Raw genomic sequence first — 19,955 nt, forward strand, 5'->3', positions numbered from 1 at the left:
TGTTAAATGACTAATTAGATACATATATGTGTCATTACATGTTAAATAGGATCCGTGTGTGTGTCTAAGTCTTCACTTGACACTTAGCATCCTACCCGGCACTTCCATCCAAATCACTCGCTGCAGGTGAGTTCATACCCCCTTAATCAACCTTTGAAATGATTTTAAATGCTTTTATGGGGGGGGGGGGAATACAAGTTGAAACATTCTAGTTATTGCTTTAATCATATGTGATTAATAACTAGAACAAACAGAAAAGATTTACTATTACTTTCAAGTTGTTATTAAACTTATGGATTTCAAGCACTTCAAAACCTTTTATTTTAAACTCTTTTAAATGCTAAAACTGTTTTTAAATTCTTTTAAACTTACATTATTTTCAGACCCATATCTACACCAATATATTTATATAAGTAAGACTTGAAGGACTTAGGACTGATAGCTTACCTTATTTCCTGTTCCTTGTTTGGTTGTGGACTTAGGGTATCTTGTTATTTGTCCGAATGTCGTTGAAATCTTAGTTATATATCATATATATATAAATGTGTTGGATATAAAAGCTTTCACTTCAGTTTAGTACCTTTGTGTAACAAAGGCATACCTACAACATTACTTATTTAACTATAATAGGTATAGTTAAGGTTTTACTACTCACTACTACTATTACAACAACACATACAAGAGCCAATACAGTTATGAGTCAATACACGCTATATACTATACAAGAAAACATGCTATACACTATACAAGAGAACATACTATACACTATACAAGAGAACATACTATACACTAGTACAGAGAAAACATTACTACACTAAGAACTACTACATAAACATTTGAATACTATAAACAGAATGTAACATATTACTTCTCGATACGACACTTCATCGTGGTATCACTTTGTAACCAGAGTCTCCTGGAGGGAGAGCATGCATTGTGTGTATAGATCTATACGGGACAGACACTCCCAGATCCCGACTGCTAGCTACAGTCCCAGCCGATAAGGCCAAGGGGTGACATAATGTTACCTCACTACACATGACCTGGAGGGTCATCAGTTATTCAGCCGTCGATCAGCATGGTTACATACGAGTTCACATTTGAATCCTTTAATTAACCAATTAAGAATTAAAGGCAAAATAGACTCTCCGAGGCGTATTGATCATTTGATACCACCTGGAGTCTCCATTTTTATTTCTTTAGACTCCCCGAGGTGTACTGTATATTTAGTGGTACCTGGAGTCTGTACTTCATCACTTTATGATCAGCAGAGTCACTGCTGGGGTAAAACAATATTTTCCTATGACATTTACTTTGTGATTCTGTCACATACACATTTAAGTAAACTATATTTTTCATAATGATAGTTAATGGGGGAAAACTCTTACTTTTACAAAAGAATCAAAATACAAACAGTCAGATCTTGGTAGAAGATTACATTTTTCTGGAAAATATAGGATTTTCTAGGGAGTATAACTATTTACAAACATTTGAAATCAGTTACTAACATTTACACTACGTTGTTACAAACATTCTTTTACAAGAAATGACACTAAAATACTTATGAACTCACCAGCTTTATGCTGATAAACTCTTTCAAAATAACTTGTATTCTCAGGTCATCAGTAGACAGGTACTGACAGAGCTTTTGAGAAGATGAAGCACATACAAGACTCATCTCTTATTTTGATTATACATTTTGGTGTCTTACATACTATTCAGAACACGCTTGTATTAAAATTATTATGTTAATGCAATGGATGTTGTTGCTTGTCTTTACTATTATGCATTGTTATTATACTGTACATGACGTCCTCCACCCCAGAACGTTTCCGCCGTTCCGGTTTTGGGGTGTGACAGATTGGTATCAGAGCATTGTTTATAGTGAATCGAGTATATCAACCCATAAAAGATATACAAACTATAAACGCAAAGGGATTAAAACACTCTGACCAAGGATATATACTCTTAAATAATAAAATATTTAACTAAGTATATATATACATCTATTCATACCAGGGTCAGTATCATACTAGAACAGAACAAAATTATTATGATTGTTGAACAACGCAATTAGGCTTAGAGACATATTGTCAAACCTAGGGGGATATAGCCTGATCAACTATATTTTCTTAGGAGTGACTGGCATGTGCCTAAGAATGATTGTGGTGTTGCAACAAGTCTAAAAGCTTACCAACACTACTACAACAAGAACATTAGAACAGAGCTTAAACCTAAAATACTATAGGAGTATTTTGTGTTACTATAATTACTTATGTGCCAACTAAAAAGAATCTTCAATAGTACGTCCATTAACTATTATTTCCCCATTCTCGTGTAGATAACATGGCCGGATTCCATCTCCCCGGCGATCCGTATTATCCCAACCAAAACATTGGTGGATGGATTGATGATGAGCCAGAAGATGGTCACCCAATCCCTTTGGATGATCACCTCGCAGAAGGCTTTTCGAATGACTCCGACTCCGAACCAGAGGTCAACAACTTGCCCCAAGAAGTTCCAATCCCAAACCTCAACCCCCGTCCGGCATTTCAAGGTCCCACTCCCTTGTGGGCAACAACCTTGAACCGTTGGAGCAATGAGCAGGGTCAACCCTTACCCTTAAACGGAGACCGAAACTTTTACAACATAAACGATGGAGGCTCAGCTGACCGTGTCCTACCCATCATGGTCTGTAGGATTGCTCGGAACGTCGAGCAGGGTCATGCAGCCATCGACCGAGTAGTGGAAGTTGACGCCAACTCTGGCCTTACCACAGTCCGCATTCGCCGACTTGAAGAGGCTATGGAAAGAACAAGGAGGACCAACGAGGCTCTGCAGCAACAGCTAGCTGCATCCCGAGCCGAAGTCATGGAACTCCGAGTGCGTCAGAGGGTGCAAGAGCGACATCTTCCGGAGGTTGTACGCCAACTGGCAGACCTGAGGGTTCGCCCAAGGGATACCCGTCGCCGGTAGAAGATGTCGACTCATCTTTCTCTTTTGGTTAAGGAATAGTCTTTCTTTTCTGTGCTCTATGGGGCACTTGTCTGTAAACATTCCTAACTTTGAAAGTACTCTAACTTGACTACTAAGCTGCCAACATTTTCCCTTATGGTTTGATGTAAGACCTACTGTTAGGTCATTTTCCCCGAACTCATTTTACATCATTAATACCAGTATTATTGGCAGTTATCTAATCTAAGGGAAAGTATTTACCTTGTGCTTCCCTACTCTATTGTTATACCCCTATCTAATAGTTAGACTATGGTGATTTAGTCTATCAAACACTCTCATCATACTTAAAATTGACTCTTACTATGGTTATCATTCCTATCAACTTTCAGTAAAAGATGCCGCCTCGTCCGCGTCCGACCAGGGGCAGACCTGCAAATCAAACTCCACCACCACCACCTCCTCCGCATTTCGATGCGGTGATGTTTCAGGCAGTTGTGACCGCAGCTGTGACCGCCGCCATGGCTTAAGTAAACTCTGGTGGTGTTAGTGGAACGGGGACTGGCACCAACTCTAGCCATGGCGAAATCCATCCACGTGCACGGGAGTGTACCTATAAAGATTTCATCAGTTGCAAACCTACGTACTTCAACGGAACTGGAGGGATCATTACGTTGTCCCAATGGATCGAGAGAACAGAAGCAATCTTTGAGATGTGCTCATGCCCTGAAGGAAGCAAGATAAAGTTCGCTGCTTGCACCTTCACCGAAAGGGCCCTGACGTGGTGGAATGGCCATGTCAAATCACTCTCACTGGTAACAGCCAACGTCATGGGCTGGGATACACTAAAGGAACTTATGACAAGGGAGTACTGCCCGAGGGGCGAAATTCAGAAGCTCGAGGAGGAACTGTGGAACCTCAAAATGAAGGGTTCTGACATAGTGGCTTATACAGCCAGGTTCTGCGACCTGGTGACTCTATGTCCCAACATGGTTCCCACCGAAAGTAAGAAAATCGAAAGATACACCTGGGGTCTAGTACCCCCATATCGAGGGAACGTTCTAGCATCACACCCTGCGACCTTTGACAGTGCCAAGGAATTGGCTCAAAGGCTTATTGATCATGAGGTTCCTTCTACCCCAACAACTACTACAGTGACTGCCCCCGCACCAACCAAAACAACTGACAACAAGAGGAAGCGTTGGGACCGAAAGAAGGGCAAATCAGCTCAGCCCTCTTCCAAGAACTAACAGACGGTGGCTGCCCATGCTGCCACTACTCCTGCTGCCCCTGTACCAGCCAAACCATATACAGGGAGTCTACCCAAATGCACCAAATGCTCATTCCACCATAACGGCTCCTGCCGGGAAATGCACTGCGTTAATTGCGACCGGAAGGGCCATACCTCCCGGTTTTGCAGAACACCACCCAAACCCATCACCCAGGTTCCCGGTGCAGGAGTAAGCCAGGCCTGCTACGGGTGCGGCGAAACAGGGCACTTCAAAAGAAACTGTCCGAAAGTTGGGAATGCGGGAGGAGCAGGAAGACTACTTGCTATTGGCCACAATGAAGCCGTGGCAGACCCCACAGTAGTCACGGGTACGTTCCTTCTCGATAACTCTTATGCTAGTATCCTATTTGATAGTGGGGCGGAGAGGAGCTTCGTAAACCAAAATTTTAAGCACTTACTTAATCAAGTACCGCAAGCACTAAAAGAAACCTTCGTCGTAGAAATGGCTAATGGAAAGACAGAGAATTCTAACGAGATTTACATAGGTTGTACCCTCACACTAGACCATCATTCATTTCCAATCGACCTCATACCAGTAGCAATCAAGAGTTTCGATGTCATTATAGGCATTGGCTGAGTCTTTATCGCGCCGACATCCTGTGTTTCGAGAAAGCAGTCCGCCTAAACCTACCGAATAACGAAACCTTGTTGATTTACGGAGACAAACCCAGTACGAACCTTCGTATCACCTCGAGTATTCAAGCCCAGAAGTACTTTCGTAAGGAATATTGTACATTCCTGTCGCACGTCGTCGATACGAGCCGAAAAACAAAAGACCTAAAAGACCTCCCCGTAGTACGCGATTTTCCTGACGTCTTTCCGGAAGAACTCCCAGGTTTACCTCCCCGACATCAAGTCGAGTTCCGAATCAACTTAATTCCAGGGGCTACCCCCGTAGCCAAATCGCCCTATCGTCTAGCGCCTGCTGAGATGCAAGAACTGTCCGGTCAACTTAACGAACTGCTCAGCAAGGGCTTTATAAGACCAAGCTTCTCACCCTGGGGAGCACCAGTCCTGTTCGTGAAAAAGAAAGACAGATCGTTCCGTATGTGCATCGATTACAGGGAACTCAACAAGCTTACGATCAAGAATCGTTACCCTCTTCCTCGTATAGACGATTTATTCGACCAGTTGCAAGGGGCGAGTTACTTTTCTAAGATTGATCTAAGATCTGGGTATCACCAGTTACGAGTACTTGAGGAGGATGTTCCCAAGACAGCCTTCCGAAGTCGTTATGGACACTACGAGTTCGTAGTGATGCCATTCGGATTGACCAATGCACCCGCAGTATTCACGGACTTAATAAATAGGGTATGCCGTCCTTACTTGGATCAGTTCGTCATCGTTTTCATCGATGACATCCTTATCTACTCTCGAAGTAAGGAGAAACATAGCGATCATTTACGACAAGTGCTAGGAACCTTACGATCAGAGAAGCTCTATGCGAAGTTCTCCAAGTGCGAGTTTTGGATCCGAAGAGTCGAATTCTTAGGACACGTGGTTAGTAAAGAAGGAATCCACGTGGACCCTTCCAAAATTAAAGCCATCGAGAACTGGTCAGCACCGAAGACGCCTACAGAAATTCGTCAATTTCTAGGCCTCGCTGGCTACTACCGCAGATTCATACAGAACTTCTCTCGAATTACGAAACCCCTTACGACATTGACCCAGAAAGGTGTGGCCTTCGACTGGGAAGAGAAACAAGAGAAGGCATTCCAAACGCTGAAGCGAGCCTTATGCACTGCACTGGTACTATCCCTCCCCGAAGGGATAGACGACTTCGTGGTATATTGTGACGCATTCAACCAGGGGCTCGGCTGTGTTCTGATGTACCGAGGTAAGGTCATCGCCTACGCCTCAAGACAGCTGAAGACACACGAGGTCAACTACACCACACAAGATCTTGAACTAGGAGCGGTTGTGTTCGCCCTGAAAATCTGGAGACACTACATGTACGGTATGAAGAGCACTATCTTTACAGACCACAAAAGCCTACAACACATATTCAACTAGAAGGAGCTCAATATGAGGCAATGACGGTGGGTCGAGCTACTCAATGACTACGAATGTGAAATTCGTTATCATCCGGGAAAGGCCAACGTGGTAGCGGACGCCCTAAGTCGGAAAGAATATTATGGCCGAAGAGTCAAGTCATTAACTATGACTATCTATTTGCATCTATCCGCACAAATTAAGGAGGCTCAGCTAGAAGCCATAAAACCTGAAAACGTAGCGGGATAATCCCTGCGAGGAATGGATAAAAACTTAGAAGTCAAGGGTGACGGAGCTTTATACCTCATGGACCGGATCTGGACACCGAGACACGGTGGCTTCAGAGAATTGGTCATGAAGGAAGCGCACAACACTCGTTACTCCGTCCACCCAGGTTCAGATAAGATGTATCTGGATCTTAAAAAGTTATACTGGTGGCCTAACATGAAAGCGGAGATCGCTACCTTCGTAAGTAAATGCCTTACTTGCGCCAAGGTCAAGGTCGAATACCAGAAACCATCAGGTCTACTCCAGCAACCGGAGATACCTGAACGGAAGTGGGAGCGGATCACTATGGACTGCATAACCAAGTTGCCCAAGACAACGGGTGGACTTGATACCATTTGGGTCATCGTCGACAGATTGACCAAGTCCGCGCACTTCCTACCCATCAAAGAGACCGACAAGATGGAGAAACTCACAAGAACATACATTAGGGAGATAGTACGACTACATGGTGTTCCCATATCCATTATCTCCGACAGAGATAGTAGGTTCACTTCGAGATTCTGGCAGTCGCTACAGAGCTCCTTAGGAACGAGGCCGGACATTATTACAATCTACCATCCTCAGACCGACGGACAAAGTGAGAGAACTATCCAAACTCTAGAAGATATGTTTCCAGCCTGTGTGATAGACTTTGGAAAGGCGTAGGATACTCATTTACCCCTCGTTGAATTTTCCTACAACAACAGTTATCACACGAGCATAAAGGCTGCTCCATTTGAAGCCCTCTATGGCCGAAAGTGCAGGTCCCCTCTGTGTTGGGCTGAGGTGGGTGATACTCAGTTAGCTAAAGGACGAGTTCCTGACAGCACTCTCACGGGTCCGGAAATCATTCGGGAAACAACAGAGAAGATCATTCAGATTCGCGAACGATTGAAAGTCTCTAGAGACCGACAGAAAAGCTACGCAGACAAACGGAGGAAACCTTTGGAATTCCAGGTGGGAGACCGAGTCCTTTTGAAAGTCTCACCCTGGAAGGGCTTGATACGCTTCGGAAAGCGTGGAAAGCTAAATCCGAGATACATAGGGCCTTTCGAGATTCTCTCCAGAATCGGCCATGTGGCTTACAAACTCAACCTACCCCACGAGCTTAGTAACGTACATCCTACCTTCCACGTCTCAAACTTGAAAAAGTGCTTATCCGAAGAGACTCTTGTAATCCCACTCGACGAAATCGAGATCAACAAGAACCTCAACTTCGTGGAAGAACCCGTAGAGATCATGGACAGCGAGGTCAAACGAACGAAACAAAGCCGCATCCCAATCGTGAAGGTTCGCTGGAACGCCAAGCGAGGACCGGAGTTCACTTAGGAGCACGAGGATCAAATGAAACTTAAATATCCTCATCTTTTTACTTAGTTATTTGTAATAACTTAGTTGCTTGAACTCTAATTTCGGGACGAAATTCCCTCTAACGGGGGGATGATGTGACAACCCGAAATTTCTATTTGTACAAACCCTACAGTCAAGCACTACAAATAATAGTCAAGTTCATTTCTGCTAATTTTTTGTGACAACCGTCAAATTTCGGTCAAGTCAAAGTCAAACAAAGTCAACAAGTCAAACCGGTCAACTCCAATAACCCTTGTATGTTAGGGTTTACGTTATGTAATCACTATACAATTCGCTATTTTAATGAGAAATCATCATTTGGAAAGTTCATGTGTTTGATTTTCCTTAGCCTTAACAGTGCTAAACAACGAACCAAAGTGATAAAACACTATTGCACAATCATCGGGATTGTGTACGACACTAAAACACGGTTTAACGGGGTTTACGAACCTTGCGTTGTGAAGCTGGACACTCAAATTAATCACAAACGAAACCTCTCTAAATCGTTTTCACTCTATCTCTTTCTATTTGAAATCTCTCCCAAATCTCTCCCAAATCTCTCTCAAAAGTTACTTTAACTTTTTGTAATCATTTGGGTCATATCGACCCTTAACCGGGTCAAAAATCGCTTGAAACGGGGTAAAAACGGGTAAAATAGCCTTAAGGACCTGGAACTGAAGCTTCAGGACCGAAGCCTCTCATCCGAGGCCTCGGATCCGAAGCCTCTCATCAGGACCGAAGCTGAAGCCTCTCAGGAGACCGAATCCGAAGCCATCAGACAGCAGCCTTGCATGCGAGGGTCCGAATCCGGCCTCCATGCGAGGGGTCTCGCAGACGGCCCCTTTTTACCGGTTTTTCGACTACGACTTCGTTTTAACTCCGTTTTTCATTATTTTAACGTGGGATTTTCACCCAAAACTTTATTTTATAAACTAAGGCCCCAAAATACATAAATCTCCAGGGTTTTTTATAAAAATATATTAAAAGAATTAGTGGTTGAACTAATTATTGAGGGAATATTTGCTTTTCCTTAATTTATGGCAAAAGCAAACCACCACCACCTCACTCTATGATCAGCCACTCTTTCCCACTACCCCTTGTCTCCTTATTGGACCTTTACACCCAATCTCCAGCTCTTCCCACGTTCTAAGAACTGGAGGATTGATCCTCTCTCCTCATTCTCCATAAAGTTCTTTCATTCTACACTTAGCAACCAAAGGACACTCTCCAAAATTCTCTCATCTTTTCTCTCAACTTCAAGAACTTCAAGGCTTTCTTCAGGGATTTCTTTCTTCAATTAGTAAGTATCTTCATCATTCATATAATTATTACACTCCATTCTACTCAAATCATTGATATCTTACACAAATTCCATCTTATTCGGTGTTAGATTCTCGAATCATCAAGACATCTTCTTAGTGTTCTTGGGTTGAATACTTCCTCTCTCTCACTTTCATCTACTGAAACCACATAAGGTGAGTTCATACCCCTACATTTACATGTTTTTCTTAAGTTTTAAAGGGGGGAATACAAGTAAAATCATCAAGAACACAATTAAACTTTTTCTATCAGATTACATCAGAAAAGATGAACTTCGATCACGGACTCTTTTGGTCAACTTAAATATTTTAGTTTTCAAAATTGTTCCAGGTTCAAGTAGTTCAAACTCTTAGCTTTAAAATGACTACTTGCACATCTCCATATGATTTTTCTACAATTTATGGTGATTTTTGCAAAACTGCCTGTCATTTCAGAGGCAAACCCGGACCAGTCTGTGATTATGAACATTTTCACCTCTGTTAGAGATCACTAAAAATCATAATAAAATTTACGAACAAACTAGACTCATATTCCAAACTCTCAGAATTTGCGGATTTGGATTTAGAGCTTTGATGATTTTTCTATAAATTTTCTAAGAATAGTAACAGAAACTGTATTCAACGAAAAGTTGCTGTCAATTTCATTTCACCTTGTAACATGTTGAGCAAGGTGTATATCTTTATGTGATTATATGTTATTGAAATATATGACATTTTATCTTAATATTTAGACACACATCAGTTTACAAATGGATTTGGACATATAAAATATAAAGAATAACAAGTGATTATAATCAAAGTACAACCGATACATTCAAACATTTAATAAACTATTTTGAATATAGTTTGCATACATTACTACGTACTACCCTTGGTTGATAAACCATAATAGGTATAGTTTATGATACATTACATAACACATACATTTAAAAAATGTACATTTATACAAATGATATTTTCATTAAGCAAGGTACGGCCATACGGTACCAAGTTTTCATAACACGTAATTCCGTTAATGACTTTGTGAGACATTTACTTCAAATTACCATTAAGTCATGTATTGTAACCAGAGTCTCCTTGAGGGAGAGCGTGATAGTTGTGTATAGATCTATATTGGGTTTGACAAACCCACACCTAAACTGCATGCAACAGTTAGACCGATAGGTCTGGGGTGACAAATGTCATAACATTTCCGACGCCTGAAGAACGTCGTTTTAGGCAACCTTGGTCATAGTATGGTTATAATAAACTCACATAAAGTATTAATAAACATTGGAATTTACGGGAACTTCATTAAAATTTAACGAGTTTATGTCGATTTAAACTTGCATTGTTTTACTATAAATATGACAAATTACTTGTACATTTCGGTCTTTGGGTTTTACGACTACATTTACACATTAAGAAAAATATTGGATTTTCTAACACAAATACTACTTTTACAAAGGAAAGGCTTTTAATAATACCAAACAAAAGCTTATGAACTCACCAACCCTTGTGTTGACACTTTTTCAAACAACTTGTATACTCAAGAAATCATTAAACAGGTAACCAAGTGCATTTGAGGATGGGACGCTAAGGCGTCTACTATTTCATATTTTGTCAACATAATGTAATTGATTCGTAAACATGTAATTCATACAATGATGTAACTTTTTCAATTATATATATGTTGGTTGGGTTTGCTTGAATTACTATTACAATTGTTGTTATGATACTATACATGAAGTCCTCCACCCCCGGACATTTCCGCCATCCTTGGTTTGGGGGTGTGACAGATTGGTATCAGAGCACAGTTTATAGTGAATTAAGTATATCAAACCACATAAGATATACAAACTATAAACACAATTGGGACTAATAGTCTCTGATTTGTGCATTTTTCAAATAAATATACTCTTAAAAAATAAATGATTTTCTTGATTAAAGTATACATACATGCATTACATGCTCGCATGGTATCATAACTAGCAAAAACATAAAGCAAAAGAAGAAGAGTTGAACATTTTGAGTATGCCTTAGTATATGTGGATTAAATCTGGGATTGACTTGCATATACCGGGGGATGGTCAGGATGGGCAACAAATCTAACAAACCTAATAACACACTACAAAGGATACTTTAAGAACTCAAAACTAAACATTTACAAATACTATAGGAGTATTTTGTGTTACTATAATAAATTATCTGAGAATTAAATAGGTCTTTATTTATAGATCAATAGCTGCTAAGTGGATGCGCTAAGGTCATATGTAACTAAGATGCTATAGACTTAGAATTTATGTATCTTTGTTTCACTTCCTGTCCTTGTTTGGTTGTGGTCTTGGAGTTAGGGTCATCTATTCGAAGGACTATTATATCTTAATCACATATGACTGGTATGCACTTTGCAACTAATTAAGTTACCGATAAAGATCATTTTAAAATATAATATATTAATTATGTCCCGACTAAATTAGTATATATGAAACTTTTACAAACAGTCATATACTTGGAAACAAGGAAACTCAAATAAAATATTTTATACTTTCCTTTTACCTCATAACCCAATGTATTGGGTCAATTAAAAGTATAAAATCGTATGTATCGTAAACATACCGGAAAACAACGTAATAATATACTTTATGTATACAAGATTTCTCTTTCTATAAATATACTTTTACTAAAAGTACATTGGTTTACGACTTATGACAGAACCATGCCGCCAAGGAGAAGACCAAGACCTTCCTGCAACACAGCAACACCTCCTCCGCCGCTGCCTCCACAGTTTGATCTTGCGATGTTCCAGGCTGCAGTAACAGCAGCCGTAGCGGCCGCAATATCGCAGATAGGGACAAACGGAGCTGGTGGTTCTGGATCGGGTGCTACAAACTCTAACCACGGAGACAGTACGTGGCGTGCTAGAGAGTGTTCCTACAAAGACTTCACCAATGGCAAACCCGACAACTTCAATGGGAGCGGGGGAGTCATCACTTTAATGCAATGGTTTGAAAAGACTGAAGTAGTCTTTCAAGTGTGCTCTTGCCCCGAAGCGAGCAAAGTTAAGTTCGCAGCCTTCACTTTCACCGGCCGGGCCCTTACTTGGTGGAACTGTCGGATTAATTCACTTACTCTCGAAGTGGCTAGCTCCATATCCTGGGCAGAACTAAAAACCTTGATGATGAAGGAGTACTGCCCGAGAGGTGAAATTCAAAAGCTGGAACAAGAACTTTGGAACCTCAGGATGACGAGCTCCGACCTTGAAACCTACACCACCCGATTCAATGAATTCGCTCTCCTCTGCCCAACAATGGTTACTCCGGAGGAGAAAAAGGTGGAGCGATACCTTTGGGGACTGTCTCCCCAAGTGCAAAGTAGTGTCCTGGCTTCAAGGCCAACTACTTTTGACAGTGCCAGGGAGCTGGCACAACAACTTGTTGACCACCGAGCCGGTCATAATACTACAACCACCACCACCGATCAATCAAAAGGGGGAAACAACAAAAGGAAGTTCTGGAACCAAAAGAAGAGCCAACCAGCACAGGACCCCGCTAAGAAGCAACAAACTGTTGCTGTCCATGCTGCCACTAATGCTGCCACTACTGCACCACCGAAGCCATATGCTGGAACCCTACCCAAGTGCAACTTTCACCACAATGGTGCTTGTAGGGAGATGCACTGTAACAACTGCGACAGGAAGGGGCACACTGCTCGTTTCTGTAAAGCGCCGGCTCGACCAATCAACCAAGTCGCCAGTGCGGGGGCAACCCGAACCTGCTACAACTGTGGAGACGCAGGTCACTTCAAAAGAAACTGCCCCAAAGCACAAGCCCCTAATGCTGGTGGAGTAGGAAGAATCCTGGCAATAGGACATGGGGAAGCAGTTGAGGATCCCGCGGTGGTTACCGGTACGTTTCTCCTCAATAACTCTTATGCATGCGTACTATTCGATAGTGGAGCGGAGAGGAGTTTCGTGAGCCACCAATATAAACAATTACTTGAACAAAATCCCCAATCACTAAAGGATACTTATGTAGTAGAAATGGTAAATGGGAAAGTAGAACGCACTAGCGATATATACTCAGAGTGTACTCTCACTCAAGACAACCATATATTTAAAATTGACCTGATGCCGGTCACCATAAAAAGCTTCGACGTAATCATCGGGATGGATTGGTTAGTTCCTCACCGTGCCGACATTCTATGTTACGAAAGGGTCGTTCGCCTCAATCTACCAAATAACGAAACCCTTCTCATATATGGTGACAAACCTAGTGCGAATTTACAAATCATCTCATGCATCAAAGCCCAAAAGTATCTCCGGAAGGAGTACCACGCCTTCTTGGCCCACGTAGTAGACAAGAAACAAGACGTGAAAGACATCAAAGACATCCCCGAAGTGTGTAACTTCCCGGATGTGTTCCCAGAAGATCTTCCTGGTGTACCACTCGCACGACAAGTCGATTTCAGAATTGACTTAATACCCGGAGCTACCCCCGTAGCCAGAGCTCCATATCGCCTCGCACCAACAGAAATCCAAGAGTTGTCCAGTCAGTTGAACGAGCTTTTGAGCAAAGGGTTCACAGACCAAGCTTCTCACCTTGGGGAGCACCAGTCCTTTTTGTAAAGAAGAAGGACGGATCTTTTCGCATGCGCATCGACTATCGGGAACTAAACAAACTCACCATCAAGAACCGATATCCTCTACCCCGAATCGACGACCTTTTCGACCAACTCCAAGGAGAAAATTTCTTCTCAAAGATCGACCTAAGGTCAGGTTACCATCAGCTACGAGTTCAAGAAGAAGATATTCCCAAGACTGCATTCAGAACTCGCTATGGGCACTACGAGTTTGTGGTGATGTCCTTCGGTTTAACAAACGCACCTGCAGTATTCATGGACCTAATGAATAGAGTGTGTCGACCCTACCTAGACAAGTTTGTAATCGTATTCATCGACGATATCTTGATCTCCTCGCGAAGCGAAGAAGAGCATCGCCTACATCTACGCCAAGTGCTAGAGACACTAAGAGCGGAGAAGCTTTATGCTAAGTTCTCTAAGTGTGAATTCTGGATTAGAGAAGTGGATTTCCTTGGCCATGTGGTAAGTGAGAAAGGCATACATGTGGATCCCTCCAAGATCAAGGCAATCGAGAATTGGTCAGCACCCAAGACGCCAACCGAAATTCGACAATTCCTTGGGCTTGCTGGCTACTACCGAAGATTTATACAAAACTTCTCCAAGATTGCGAAACCACTCACCACCTTGACGCAGAAAGGTGTGATATTCAAGTGGGAAAATAAACAAGAAACTGCTTTCCAAACGTTAAAACAAGCCCTATGCAGCGCACCGATCTTGTCTCTCCCAGAGGGAACCGAGGACTTCGTAGTGTACTGTGATGCTTCGAATCAAGGCCTCGGATGTGTGCTCATGCAGAGAGGGAAGGTTATCGCGTATGCATCAAGACAGCTTAAGACGCACGAGGTTAATTATACTACGCACGACCTGGAATTAGGAGCAGTGGTATTCGCTTTGAAGATCTGGAGACACTACTTCTACGGCACGAAATGCACTATCTTCACTGATCACAAAAGTCTTCAGCATATCCTCAATCAGAAAGAGCTTAACATGCGACAGAGGAGATGGGTAGAGTTGCTGAATGACTACGAGTGCGAAATTCGTTATCATCCGGGCAAGGCCAATGTAGTGGCTGATGCTCTAAGCAGGAAGGAGTACTCGGGCCGCCGAGTAAAATCCTTAACAATGACGATCCATTCCCACACGACCATACAAATCAAGGAAGCTCAACTAGAAGCTTTGAAACCAGAAAAGGTGGCAGGAGAGACATTAAGGGGAATGGATAAAAACTTAGAAGTCAAGGATGATGGAGTACGTTATCTCATGAATCGAATCTGGACACCGAAGTTCGATGGACTCCGAGACGTCATCATGAATGAAGCACACAAGACTCGATATTCCATCCATCCCGGGTCAGATAAGATGTATCTGGACCTCAAGAAATTATACTGGTGGCCGAACATGAAAGCTGAGATTGCTACCTATGTGAGCAAGTGTCTGACTTGCGCCAAGGTCAAAATCGAATACCAGAAACCATCCGGGCTATTACAACAGCCGGATATACCTGAGTGGAAGTGGGAACGAATGACCATGGACTTCATAACCAAGCTGCCTAAGACATCGGGCGGGCTTGACACCATATGGGTAATCGTAGACAGATTGACCAAATCAGCACACTTCCTACCGATAAAAGAAACCGACAAGATGGAGAAGCTGACTAGAACGTACATCAGAGAGATTGTACGACTCCATGGTGTGCCGATATCCATTATCTCCGATAGAGATAGTAGATTTACCTCACGGTTTTGGCAGTCTCTAAAAAAATCCTTGGGAACTAGGCTTGACATGAGTACGGCCTACCACCCACAAACCGACGGACAGAGCGAACGAACCATTCAAACGTTGGAAGACCTATTAAGAGCTTGTGTGATAGACTTCGGTAAAGCATGGGATACCCATCTACCGCTTATCGAATTCTCCTACAATAACAGCTATCATACTAGCATCAAAGTCGCTCCATTCGAAGCTCTTTACGGTCGCAAATGCAGATCACCCCTGTGTTGGGCTGAGGTGGGGGATACACAGCTAGCTAGAGGGCAAGTCTCTAATAGCACCCTCACTGGTCCTGAAATCATAAGGGAAACCACAGAAAAGATCGTTCAAATTCGAGAAAGACTGAAAGCGTCTCGCGATCGGCAAAAGAGTTACGCAGACAAACGACGCAAACCCTTGGAATTCCAGGTGGGTGATCGTGTACTACTAAAAGTTTCCCCTTGGAAAGGAATGATACGATTCGGAAAACACGGGAAACTAAATCCAAGGTACATCGGGCCATTCGAAATCCTTGCTAGGATTGGGCCAGTAGCATACAAACTTCGATTACCTCAGGAACTCGACAAAGTACATCCCACATTTCACGTGTCGAACCTAAAGAAGTGTTTGTCTGATGAGACACTCGTAATACCACTCGACGAAATCGAAGTTAACGAAAGTCTCCACTTCGTGGAAGAACCGGTAGAAATCATGGATCGAGAGATCAAAAGAACAAAGCAAAGTCGTATTCCCATTGTGAAGGTCCGCTGAAACGCTAAACGAGGACCCGAATTCACCTGGGAACGCGAGGATCAGATGAAACAAAAGTATCCACATCTCTTCCCAAACTCTTGAAATCCCAGTCAAAATGAAAATTTCGGGTCGAAATTCCTTCTAACGGGGGGATGATGTGACAACCGTCAAATTTCGGTCAAGTCAAAGTCAAACAAAGTCAATAAGTCAAACCGGTCAACTCCAATAACCCTTGTATGTTAGGGTTTACGTTATGTAATCACTATACAATTCGCTATTTTAATGAGAAATCATCATTTGGAAAGTTCATGTGTTTGATTTTCCTTAGCCTTAACAGTGCTAAACAACGAACCAAAGCGATAAAACACTATTGCACAATCATCGGGATTGTGTACGACACTAAAACACGGTTTAACGGGGTTTACGAACCTTGCGTTGTGAAGCCGGACACTCAAATTAATCACAAACGAAACCTCTCTAAATCGTTTTCACTCTATCTCTTTATATTTGAAATCTCTCCCAAATCTCTCTCAAAAGTTACTTTAACTTTTTGTAATCATTTGGGTCATATCGACCCTTAATCGGGTCAAAAATCGCTTGAAACGAGGTAAAAACGGGTAAAATAGCCTTAAGGACCTGGAACTGAAGCTTCAGGACCAAAGCCTCTCATCCGAGGCCTCGGATCCGAAGCCTCTCATCAGGACCGAAGCTGAAGCCTCTCAGGAGACCGAATCTGAAGCCATCAGACAGCAGCCTTGCATGCGAGGGTCCGAATCCGGCCTCCATGCGAGGGGTCTCGCAGACGGCCCCTTTTTACCGGTTTTTCGACTACGACTTCGTTTTAACTCCGTTTTTCATTATTTTAACGTGGGATTTTCACCCAAAACTTTATTTTATAAACTAAGGCCCCAAAATATATAAATCTCTAGGGTTTTTATAAAAATATATTAAAAGAATTAGTGGTTGAACTAATTATTGAGGGAATATTTGCTTTTCCTTAATTTATGGCAAAAGCAAACGACCACCACCTCACTCTATGATCAGCCACTCTTTCCCACTACCCCTTGTCTCCTTAGTGGACCTTTACACCCAATCTCTAGCTCTTCCCACGTTCTAAGAGCTGGAGGATTGATCCTCTCTCCTCATTCTCCATAAAGTTCTTTCATTCTACACTTAGCAACCAAAGGACACTCTCCAAAATTCTCTCATATTTTCTCTCAACTTCAAGAACTTCAAGGCTTTCTTCAGGGATTTCTTTCTTCAATTAGTAAGTATCTTCATCATTCATATAATTATTACACTCCATTCTACTCAAATCATTGATATCTTACACAAATTCCATCTTATTCGGTGTTAGATTCTCGAATCATCAAGACATCTTCTTAGTGTTCTTGGGTTGAATACTTCCTCTCTCTCACTTTCATCTACTGAAACCACATAAGGTGAGTTCATACCCCTACATTTACATGTTTTTCTTAAGTTTTAAGGGGGGAATACAAGTAAAATCATCAAGAACACAATTAAACTTTTTCTATCAGATTACATCAGAAAAGATGAACTTCGATCACGGACTGTTTTGGTCAACTTAAATATTTTAGTTTTCAAAACTGTTCCAGGTGCAAGTAGTTCAAACTCTTAGCTTTAAAATGACTACTTGCACATCTCCATATGATGTTTCTACAATTTATGGTGATTTTTGCAAAACTGCCTGTCATTTCAGAGGCAAACCCGGACCAGTCTGTGATTATGAACATTTTCACCTCTGTTAGAGATCACTAAAAATCATGATAAAATTTACGAACAAACTAGACTCATATTCCAAACTCTCAGAATTTACGGATTTGGATTTAGAGCTTTGATGATTTTTCTATAGATTTTCTAAGAACAGTAACAGAAATTGTATTCAACGAAAAGTTGCTGTCAATTTCATTTCACCTTGTAACATGTCGAGCAAGGTGTATATCTTTATGTGATTATATGTTATTGCAATATATGACATTTTATCTTAATATTTAGACACACATCAGTTTACAAATGGATTTGGACATATAAAATATAAAGAATAACAAGTGATTATAATCAAAGTACAACCGATACATTCAAACATTTAATAAACTATTTTGAATATAGTTTGCATACATTACTACGTACTACCCTTGGTTGATAAACTATAATAGGTATAGTTTATGATACATTACATAACACATACATTTAAAAAAGGTACATTTATACAAAGGATATTTTCATTAAGCAAGGTACGGCCATACGGTACCAAGTTTTCATAACACGTAATTCCGTTAATGACTTTGTGAGACATTTACTTCAAATTACCATTAAGTCCTGTATTGTAACCAGAGTCTCCTTGAGGGAGAGCGTGATAGTTGTGTATAGATCTATATTGGGTTTGACAAACCCACACCTAAACTGCATGCAACAGTTAGACCGATAGGTCTGGGGTGACAAATGTCATAACATTTCCGACGCCTGAAGAACGTCGTTTTAGGCAACCTTGGTCATAGTATGGTTATAATAAACTCACATAAAGTATTAATAAACATTGGAATTTACGGGAACTTCATTAAAATTTAACGAGTTTATGTCGATTTAAACTTGCATTGTTTTACTATAAATATGACAAATTACTTGTACATTTCGGTCTTTGGGTTTTAAGACTACATTTACACATTAAGGAAAATATTGGATTTTCTAACACAAATACTACTTTTACAAACGAAAGGCTTTTAATAATACCAAACAAAAGCTTATGAACTCACCAACCCTTGTGTTGACACTTTTTCAAACAACTTGTATTCTCAGGAAATCATTAAACAGGTAACCAAGTGCATTTGAGGATGGGACGCTAAGTCGTCTACTATTTCATATTTTGTCAACATAATGTAATTGATTCGTAAACATGTAATTCATACAATGATGTAACTTTTTCAATTATATATATGTTGGTTGGGTTTGCTTGAATTACTATTACAATTGTTGTTATGATACTATACATGAAGTCCTCCACCCCCGGACATTTCCGCCATCCTTGGTTTGGGGGTGTGACATTTTTAGCCAGTTTAAAGTCCGTTTGGGTGTTTTTAATATAAATTCGTCAAACGAACAAATAAAAGGAAGTATCTTCTAGGAGTAATGGATAACAAATAAACATTTCACACCAAAACAAGGTGTTTACGGCCAAACTTTGGGAGTTTGGGCCGTAAACTCCTTTTGGCCATGAACTCATGCTTAAGGCATGAGTTTACTCCTCATTTCCTCACTTCTCACTTCCAAGCTCAAGAACACCCACATTTTCTCTCTCAAGTATCATAACATATTTCTTCCAATCTTCCAAAAATGTAAGTGTTTCTTCTCTTGATTTGTTGTTATAACACTTCATCTGGTAGTTATACATGATTTCATCCATGAAATCTTCTCGTTTTCATAGATTTCCAAGTGTTCTTCAAAACACCAAGAACACACACTAGTGTTTTTGGACCTTAAACACTCTTGCAAGCTTCCTATAAGTAAGTACACCCCTCTTAACTAGTTATGTGCTTAGATTACTTGCTAAACCATTGAAAAACACCAAGAATCCCCAAGAACACATGGGTTTACGGCCAAGGCAATCTCCTTGGACCGTAAACACCATTAGGTGGTGCATATGT

Source organism: Lactuca virosa, chromosome 4 (assembly GCF_052849685.1).
Source record: "Lactuca virosa cultivar CGN04683 chromosome 4, Lactuca_virosa_CGN04683_v6, whole genome shotgun sequence".
Classification (NCBI taxonomy): domain Eukaryota; kingdom Viridiplantae; phylum Streptophyta; class Magnoliopsida; order Asterales; family Asteraceae; genus Lactuca; species Lactuca virosa.